Here is a 10,955-nt window from a genome sequence, read left to right on the forward strand (position 1 = left end):
TCTGTTGCTAAAATCAGTTCATAAAATAACCAACAAATGCAAGAATGTAAAATCTGCTCAAGTTGCTGAAAACCCACAAATTGTAGGTCGGTTGTTTTTCTTGTTGATTGCTGCTTTCCCGTCGATCATGGATTTGTTTGTGGGATTAAGAATGTGGACTTCCTGTGTTCTTGTGCCAGAGCCAGAAGAATGGCGGCAAAATAAAAAATAAAAAGCCATGTAAACGGTAACAAGCACAGATGACGTCGACACAGCTGCACAGACTGCAGCGAAGTAGACTAAAAGAAAAGAAAGATTCTTAAAGTTGTCATATTTCTTTGATTAAACTTCAAAAGAATGTTAACTGTTCCTTGCTGCTGCTGCGTCCATGTCGCCTGAAAACAATATCTGTTGGTTTGGAGTAAAACAACACAACTCTCCCAGAACGGAGCACGGCGAACATCAACAGGATGTCAGTCTGAACGATGGCATGAAATTAACTGGCAATGCAGTTTAATTATCAGGCTAAAATTATAGCGTTTTCAGAAGCACGAATTGCAAAAAATTGAGTTTAATATCATTTAGAGGAGCTGGTAAGAAAACAGAAGGAGGAAAAATCCTCTTTACGAGAATATATTTATGGAAAACTGAACTGGCGCAATAATTTACTTTTAATGGGCAAAACCTGTACGTCATTATCATCAGGCCTGATGAAGCTCGTTATGATCGTAAAAAATATAAAAGGAGGATTATTTTCCATCGAGTCTGTTGTCACGGATCCTGGGTCTTAATTACATGACATTTCCTGCTCCTGTGATCCAAAGAGTCCCGTTTTAGATACATGTGACATTTCCTAATACACCGTGACGTACAAAGAAAACAATAGAACAATGGGATAAAAGCAACATCCAACTGGTTTCCTGCTCAGAATTACAACAAGCAGTGTTCGACTTGTAAAAAAGGAATTATAGCACAACACAAAGTCTGACAAAGTTATTTATGACTCTTATTGGAGCCCGGCACTGAACTGAGGAGCCCACGGTAACAATAAACAGCGTGTGGACATCTGTTTTAGAAATACTGGCCAACAGATATCACCTTTTGAATTGTAGAAAAAATATATATATAGAAAAAATTGTAGGAAGCGAGTGAATAGCTAAACAGAATTACAGCAATGGTAGCTTTGTTATTAGAATTGATTAATAGAAGATAATGACTTGCTATAGATGCATAATGCAGGCGACCTGCTCCTTGGCCCAGTTCCATGTGAGATGTATCACCTCGTGCTTCTGTTGCTGTAGCAATTTAATTTTCTTTTGCAGACTGTCGAGAAGAGAAACCCCTGCAGGCCGCAGCGCTCTGGCGAGATGTTGTAACAGATACTCGACATGAGCTGCACTGACAGTGCCCTCAGGTCTCCCAACGGGGCCGTGCAGGTCCAGGCAGCCCTTTTTACATGTCCGCGTGAAGGCTTTGATTCAACGTCGTGATAAATGCCTCAATCAACATTCCAGTCCATTAAAGGCTTTGACATTTTTACTCTATCCGGACGTTTTACTAAAAGCCTCGCTCACGGGCAACGATCTCCTTGAAACATGGTCCCGCTTGTGAATTTGACAAAACACCTGCATTAAAAGCGCCCTGGTTTTAGTGTCCTGTGTGTGTGTTTTTACAGAGGGCTTTTAGGCTCCAGTAACGAAAGATAAAGATTTAACGAGAAGGGAAGGCGCTGAAAAGGTTTGCTCACTGAACACCTTGGCTACTTTTTCAAGTGACTCACTGAAGCTCAAAATAGGTTTAGAGCAGGAAGGTTGAGACTTACTTCAAGGACCCCATCCCCACACATACATCACACACACTTACATACATTTTCATGACTTTTGGGGACATTATATTGCTTTACCCGAACCTTAACTCTTAACCCAACGTTACCCCAACATTAAACCAAGTGTTCACCCTAAAATGTAATATTTTACATTATGGGGACACACATTTTGTACCCATAAGAAAGGCAAGTCCCCACATAGTGACTGTGTGAATAGATACCTGTCCCCACAAGACAAGTAAAATAAATATTTGTGCACACACAAACACACACAGTACTGTTTCCATCACTTTAAAGGACATTACATTGAATTACATTCATTTCAGACTTACCCGAACCCTAAACGTCACTTGTCTAATCCTTCCTCTCACCGTAACCTTAACCATGTCTTTTCACGAGGATGTAATGGTTTACGTCATGGGGACCTGCATTTTGTCCCCAAAATGAAAGGCAAGTAAGTCCCCACAATGTGACTGTGTGAACAGATTTATATCCTCACAGCACGAGTAAACAGCCCCCCTTTACCACACACATGTATGCATTATACATACACTCACAAATCTGCCTATCCACACACACACACATACACACTGGGATCACTTTTGTCTGGCAGGTGTAAGTTGCGTTTGTTTGTGTGAGTGCTTGGGCTTCTGTCCGTCTGTCCGCAGCTAATCTCACACACTACTGGAATCATTAGCCCGATATTTGCTGTGCTCATTTGTCATCATGTATTCTCAAGGACCTTGAGGTTGAGATGATTCAACATTATTGAAAAAACTATCTTATTGATTGTTTTATGCCGTCACTGACTCCTCGCTCCTTCAGTTGCAGACTGTATTGATACGCTAGTTTCGGACTCAATTTGAACCGAGCATCTGCTGATTAATTCTCTCCCCAATATGTTACGATCTACTAAAGTTAGGCTTGAAACGAGATGAATAAATCACAGATTTGTTATCTTCGCCACCATCTTGACGATGAGATCCGCCTCTACTTTGTTAGAGAGGGGAGAGGGTGGCATACGGAGATATGCACTCTGCTGAGTGCACTTTTCTAGTTAATGAAACTATAAAGTGTCCGTGGTAGATTTATGGTAAAGGAGTATAGATCCATTTTGAATTTTATAAAAATAATCATGTTGTCCGATGATAACTCAGATTATACACAAGGAGCTCTAAATACTGGGAGTTTTAACATGTCAGCATTACGGAGGAGAGGGCTTTGCTCCTTGATGCTGTTCAGCTGCAGAATTTAAGTTACAGTTTTTTGGGCGGATGGAGAGAAAGAAGCTTGATTTTACTAGTTAGAGCAATTTAACACTTTCTTTATCTTAAAAATAAATGAAATTTGAACCCATACACAGTTCATCCCCACTTGAGGGGTTTTCCAAACCCTGGATATTTTTTAAGCCTTGCCATCACAAACCACTTCTAAGGATGAAGAAAAACAGAAAAAAAAGACAGAAAAATAGTATAATATAATAATAATAATAATAATAATAATAATAATAATAATAATAATAATAATAATAATATGCATATATGAGGCAGATGGTGAATTGAACTGAGGTTGTGTTGACCATGTTTACAAGACGAGTCCATTTGAAATAAATTAGGCTTTTCTCAAATTTTTAAGCGGAAGTTTTGCAAAAGTTAGTTCACGAGTTGCGACAAATGCTAATGTTTCTAAAAATGTCACAGCCAATCAAGGTTACTTTAAAAAAGGACACAAGGACGCAACAATCTTTTTTAAACCCTTCGTCAGTCAACTAGCAAGAGTCTTCTCTTTAACTTCAGCCACTCAAAGGCTGAGCGCACCCTGAACATTACATCCCACGTCAGAAATACAACCTCAATGCTTCAATTTGAAAGCAGCAGAAATAAAAAATAAAAAGTGACACTGTTTCAGCAACGTATTCTTGTAGAAAACTTTTTTGTTTTTCTATAATCTGACATAAAAACAGATTCATACCTCAGTATGATTGAGTTTAGAAACACACCGCTTGTGAAGTGTCTCACTGTCAGACGCTGGCTTGCATCTGGCTCTTGAAAACTCTGGGACTAAGAACAGGGGTACATGATCAAAGAGAGCAATCCAAAACATTTCAAGGACTTGGCTGACAGCTGTTTTATCACAGCGCTCATGAATATAGACAGCATTGCCTTGTCCTGTTATTGTGACTCCCACTAAGCAGCTTACTCAGAAAATCATTCTCGCTATTTAACTGTTCATCTTCTTTAGATTTTGATGTTGATTGTAGTCCACTATCTACACACAAGGCATTTTCTTTTGCAAGTCGAAAGTAATCGTTCAAGTAAAGTCCCAAAACAAGACGGTTAAAGGAAAACGCATTTTGGAAAATACAGTTTGGCTTTCTGGCAGCAATATGTGTGAGAAGACGGATACAACTTACATCTGTCCGTTAAATGTAAGCAGCCGGTTAGCTTAGCTTAGCACAAAGACTGGAAGCAGAGGGAAACAGTAGCCTGACTGTTCAAAGGTTAGAAAGTCTGCCTCCCGCCAGGTTCATGATTTTATTCTTTCATTTTTTTGACACTTTAGAGTCAGAGTTTTTTTACAGAAGGAATTTTTCATTAAATAATACTTCTAACTTAAAAAAAATAATTGAGAAATATAATATTATACAAATCAGGCTATGAATGATATGTGAACAAACCACTCTGTAAAAACGTTCCAGATGTAGACAGGAATGAGAGTTTGGTGTAAGGAAATGCTGCTGACGATTCTGTCTGAGAGAAAAAAAAACTAATTAATGGAAAAGGACCTGTAAAGATCATTTATAATGTATAGATATCACCATGAACCTTAGACAATGGTTTGTTGCAGTCTTACAAAAAAACTGTGTAGCTGTCAAAAGCAAACCAAACATGTATAGGTCGTGAATGAATAGATTTGAAACATTACACTATCTGATCCAGTCCAAGGTGAAATAAATAAAGCTAAATGTTTCATAGTGAGAGTGACAATGTGAAAATAATGTCTAATGAACTCAACTCAGTGAGGAATCAATCGAGTAATTTCAAAGCATACAAAGAAAATGAATACTGAAAACACAGATACCGATGAATGATTTGTAATAATTTATTCGCGAAAATTATCATTATTTCAAAATGCTCTTCCGAAACACCATAAAAACATTCGCCAGCTGTGGCTGCATAGTATTTACAGCGTGAACACTCAAAACAAATGAAATCAGCCAGCACTGTGCTGACACCTGCTCCATGGAGTGTCCACTGCATTGAAGGCACTAGAAACTAAAAGGATTAGCAGTGGAATATGCATCCCACCATGGACGCATCAGTCAATGTACAGCGTCCAATACCGCGGCGGCTGGTTGGTGACCTCCCATTAGCATGCGCTGCAGATTGACATCAACCCTCTGTAATTTCCCCGCCTGTGTAACGGCCACCATCAATTATGGAACCATTCATTATTGGCTCAAACGGACGTCAGTCAAGTGAGACGGGACATTTTGACCCCGATGAATAACACGACCGTCCGGCCGTGAGCGCTCGAGCGTGAACACATTGGAGAGGCGCTATAAATTTCAAGGACAGGGGACCCAGTGGAAGGTGAGCTTCCACGACAAGGGCCGGCTCGTATAACAGAATGCATGATGGTGTAAATACTTAGCATTACGCTCCATTTCTTTTCGAAGGAGAAAATAAGCATCCCAATAAAAATACATTTCCCGCGTTTAATTGGCGCCATATGGATGGGAACGCGTCTGTGAAAAGAGTTGGAGATTCACTGGTGCTATGCAAGCTGGTGGTGGCTGGAAGATCACAATCTCTTAATATAACCTTCCTGGAGCCCTTCAGAGTGAACGCTCAGCTTAGAGAGTGATTTTATCTTCTGCTCAGACTTATTTGGCTTATTTCAGTCAGCTCGGTGAGAAGACCGCTGCACTAAAGCTCTCAAGAGTTCCTGCTTTTACTCCCTCTGGGGCCTCGACGCTGATGTTCATTTAGATATGTGGCGCTTCGGATGAAAGCGCCGTACTGATGTGAGGCAGGTATCCCTAAATGAAGGAATGTTTCACTCAATGTTTGATCCTTCTCGGTGACACCACGGTGTGATATTCTCTACTTTCTTACTATCAAACAATCCAATAACTATAATCAATAAACAATAAAGATAAACAATAAGTACGAACAAACATCGTCTGTGCATCCAAAGCCGGATAGAACACAGAGTCCAAAAAAACTAAAAACTATTAAAAACACATTAGTGAGCCACACCGTCACACTGTGACATGTTTGTTCATTACCCTGACTGTGGTTTATTTTGAGTGGAATCCAACATACACTGCCCGGCTGCCAGAAACGTTCACGAGAGTCCAAATGTGAATCAGTCCACGACTAAAAATAGTTCCTCACAAATACACAACTCACTGCTGCTGGAGTCGGTGCTTAAAAAATCTGGATTCCTACAGTGAATAAAAGATACGAGGATAAGAAAAAGAAGAATGAAAGTCAAATGAAAGGTTTTTGACTTAAAACTAAGCACATCATTTTGAACCTTCTGGAAATGTTCGCCCTGTGAAATCCTCTTCTGGAAATCAAAAGAGCAGATTCAGAAAACTTTTTCATTCGGGTTTCATTTCAAGTTATGCCGAACAGTTCAGCAAGTATTTTACAAAAAGGACGTGAACATTGTTTCGATGAATTACACCACCCTCGTTCTCAAAAACTATATGATAAATAAATGCAAATGTTCAGTTCTTTCCTTCCAAAATTGTTTGTCATTTTCATATTGTTTGTGAAGACATTCGGTCATTCACGTCCTGGTGTGTTCGTGTTTCCATATTTTGTTAGTTACTGAAATATAATGAGAATGCTGAAACATCTCATTGAATAAATGCAATAGGATGAGTTGAAGTAATTCTGGCTTGCTTTCTCCATAGCAACTCCACTTCTGGGACTATACAGTGGTATCTGTAATTATAGGTGGACAAAACTCACTCATTCACATTTAGCAGCATGATTCTCCACAAGGGGCAACTGTTGAGTTGTACCACCTGAGAACCTGGACCACCTTCAGGAGATGAAATAACAGCAGCAGTTGAAAACTGCAGATGTAGATGCGCTGATGTCGCCCCCTACAGACAAGTACATTTACACTTAATGCAATTACAACACTGTCACAACCTGCTGGCAATGAGGCACTTCATTGCTGCATCTTTCATTGGATATTAAATAATAATGTGCAATCCAGCATGTGATTGGAAAACGCCAAATGTTAGGTTTTCTTTAGATAAATATCAAGGAGGGTCCTAATGAGATTTAAAATCTCTTTTCCAAGGGGGTGCAGGCCAAGATGGCAAAATAAACATTTCATCGATAAAAATCACAAAATAAAACACAACTTAAAACTTAAAAACAAAACTGCACAACGTTGAATAACCCTTCCAATGTGCCTTGCTATGCCGGTGCATAACGATAAGCACGGTAAGAAAAAGAAAAAAATGAAATGCAAGTTTTGAAAAAGTAAAGAATTACAAATAGAAAAAGAAAAGAACATTGCAATACAAACAAGGAAAAATACATTTTAAAACAATACTTCAAATATATCTGTATATTTAAAAGGAACGTGGAGAAGTTCCCAGAATAACATATTAAGAATATGTGCAACGTACAGAGATAATAATAATAATAACATAAGGCACCGGGTCAGATGGAAACTTTACGCCTGGCATCGCTGTTGTTGTTATCAAGGAATCAAATATCAAAAGCACAATATCCAATATCAAAGCCTTGTTTGAAGATGTTATTCTTGTGTGCGCATATAACGCCACGTGACCTGTTTACTGTCAAGGTGTGAGCCACCGGAGAGCTGGGTGCGTTAGATCGGCATCAGCCACAGAGCGATAAACCACACGGGCTTATGAGCCGGTGGATGCTGCGGCGTGTCGCCATGGTAACCGGTCCCTCTGTCCCGTCATCGGCCTGCAGGTCGGACGTGGATGAAATGCATCTGAAGCTCAGGAGTGTAAAGTCCTCCCGGCCGTCGCCGGGAACACTGCGCATCATAACATCACGAGGACAAAAACACAGTGGAACCGTCCTCAGCCGGACAAGTTCTCACCGTAATGGGGCTGTCACCGGGGCGACGTCCCAGGGTGACCGCCTGACAGCCAGGACAGGTGGGGGTCGCAGCGAAATGCAGGCAGCCAACCAGCACTTCTGATGTTACCTGGCATTTCTGTTGAGTGGAAAGGTTGCTGGTCTACCTTTGTAAACCGGTATAGGCCGTGCAATCAAAAATACAGATTCAGATCGTTCACAAAAGCTTTTATATTTCAAAGCACAACGACAAAGTCCTCTGGTGCTCATGAGGTCATGCGTTTTATATTTCTTTAGCCTTTAGTTTGAACAAAATGATATGTGATGAGGGCAGAGAACCGAAACTTGAAGAAAACGCAACATGTTATCGCCGATGTAAATGTCTGATTTCCCTCAAGGACATGTGACCAAGTAGACTCACTTCTTCCCTTTTTTCCTGTCAGTGCATGTGAGTGTTGCTTTATCAGTGCTGGAATTGCATGCAAAGACTTAAACGTGTGCGGTCAGGCCATTTCTATTGCAAATGGTCGCAATATAAAAGGTGTTCTTTGATTTATTTTTCACTGAATAGATTTATTTTTCCGTTTAATTGGACTACTCTGTGAAAAAATAATGCTGCATCATCCCTCCTGCCACTCGCTCAACTCAAGATTTGACATTTTTATGTAGCTGACAGTGAACCTGATGTGCTGTGAAAAGTGGTTATCAATCCAGCACGTCAACATTTTAACTGCAAATGCATCCATTTTTTTAAGAGGGTGTATGATGGATGTTATTTTCTAGGCTGTTTTTGCAAACATAACCAGAGATGGTTGGACTTATGGGAACAGTGTGTTAGCGCGGTGCACTGCTGCCCCCACATGGCAACCAGAGGGAAATGGATGTGCAAGTATTGAATCCTGAGTTTCAATAAGTCAGGCCGGATGTAAAGACCTCATGACAGGAGTCTGTCACATGAAGTGATGTTTTAGTACAAGTCTAAATGAATTAAGTCATAACATGCAGCAATAAAACTGCCCAAAGTGTCTTGTTTTTACAACTTTCCTATCAACTAAATACACTTAAATGCATCTGTGCTTTTCTAACTGTGACATGTTTAAAGTTATAATAAGGAACTTTTAACTGGTTACGAAACAGCCTCAGTCTAATACTGATGCCTCTACATGAGCTACATACTTACAGACCGTATTGCCGGGCCTGCTGGAGGGAAGGGAGGCACAGGAGAACCTGAACCAGGACTGAGCGGGTCTGGCAGACCCAGCTGCAGTAAAATGAGAGGTTTTCTAAAAGAGACTCTGGCGCTTAGAAACACTATCACTTTTGTCCACAGGGAGCGCCAGAATCAACACAAAATGTAAGTTCCTCATTGTAGCTTTTAAAAGATGGCCTGTGTGAAATATAAAAATAAACAAAACAAAACACATTAACATTGGTATTCAGTGTGTTTAATGCAGTTTATGAAAACTTGAGCTGTGCAAGAAAACTTTAAAAAAATTGATAATGCTAAATTTGGAAATGTGTGATTGACGGCCCAGAAACAGGCTTCTTCTGAACAGTTTCGGTCCCTCAACACGATAATCCTTTGACATTTGCGGACATACAGACAGTCTCAAGTGTAAACTGGAGCTGATCCAGTGACAATAAAGAGAGATCTGCCCTGAGGATTTATTTGAACGCGGTCTTATAGCAGTGATTAATCGGGGAAAGATGATGCAACATGTCTTCAGAAAACGCCTGGCTGTTTTACTCTGGGTTTCCATGCCGAGGGCTGAACGCCAAAAAACACTCAAATCCACAAGACATTTATTGTTTGGCATTTTAAAAACACATGTTGTCACCTTTTAATATACTGCTGACGGAAAGGTTTATACACAAAGTAAGCGTTATTTTCGGCGCCTGTCACATTTTACAAAAACATGTTTTCCACGTTTCCCGTCAGTGTGCCAGATTTGGAACTGAAACAATTGCCATCAATTCTGACAAAACGCACGGCCAAAGACAGAATGCAGACAGAGTGCAGTTCCTTTTGATGCGCTGAAACTTTTCACACTTTACACGTGAAAACTTTGATACACCTCGTTTGCAGGCTTTTGACCAAAAATGTCACAACACCAACAACACATTTTGTTCTCACTTTCTTCTCTTCTTTGGCAGGTTGCAGACAGTTAAATCCTGCACAAATCCCAAATTGATTGTGTTGCCAGGGAAACTGTTGAAAGGTCTGCAAACAGCTGAATTCAGTTTAAAAGATGTTATGTATATCTTCAGACAAACAGAGATAGACTCAACCATCATTGCTTGTAGTTGTGGTGCAGAGCGGGATGAGCGGTTACGTCCATCAATCCTCGGGTCCTACGGCCTGGAAATAAGTTTCTTTTTTTGTTGCAATTCTGGCTCCCTCTACATTATAACATATTCATCGGTAACCAGCTCTCTTGTGAATTTTAGAAGCACTTTGCATCATACTATAAAACCCAATAGCAGTATCATACTGTAAACAGACAATACAGCAGAGCAGTTGTCCTGTTAATTCATGGTAACGCTGTTTTTATTATTGGCAACAGTGTCATGAGATGAAGTTAAAAATACGATAAAACAGTGTTGGGATTACAAGTTTTATTCAAAATAATGTATTGACATGAATGTAACATGCAGGCTCACGGTGTGAAAGATCCGGGATCAAAACCTCCCACGGGACAGATTGTAATCGAAAAAACTGTTGTCGTCATTACTCTAACGTTTGAACTTTTCATCACAGGGCTGTGATTTGACTCTCCGGACAAAGAAGATATTTGTAGCTCTTTCAGTCGAAGCAGCATGCGACAAAGTGACTCATCGAGTCCAAAGTGACTCATCGGGTCCGACTAACGCGAAGAAGCTCCGCTGTGATGAAAGCAAACTGTGTAACTTTTGTGCAAAAAGTTTCCTTGTGCATCTCTTGGGTTGGTGGGTTCTCAACATAATAAAAAGGGCACATTGTGGGAAAGCAGTGAACCACATAATTCATAACGGAATGTGGAAAAATGCCTGTAAATATCATTAATCACATGCATTTGTTATATTTG

Source organism: Taurulus bubalis, assembly GCF_910589615.1.
Source record: "Taurulus bubalis genome assembly, chromosome: 12".
NCBI classification, from domain to species: domain Eukaryota; kingdom Metazoa; phylum Chordata; class Actinopteri; order Perciformes; family Cottidae; genus Taurulus; species Taurulus bubalis.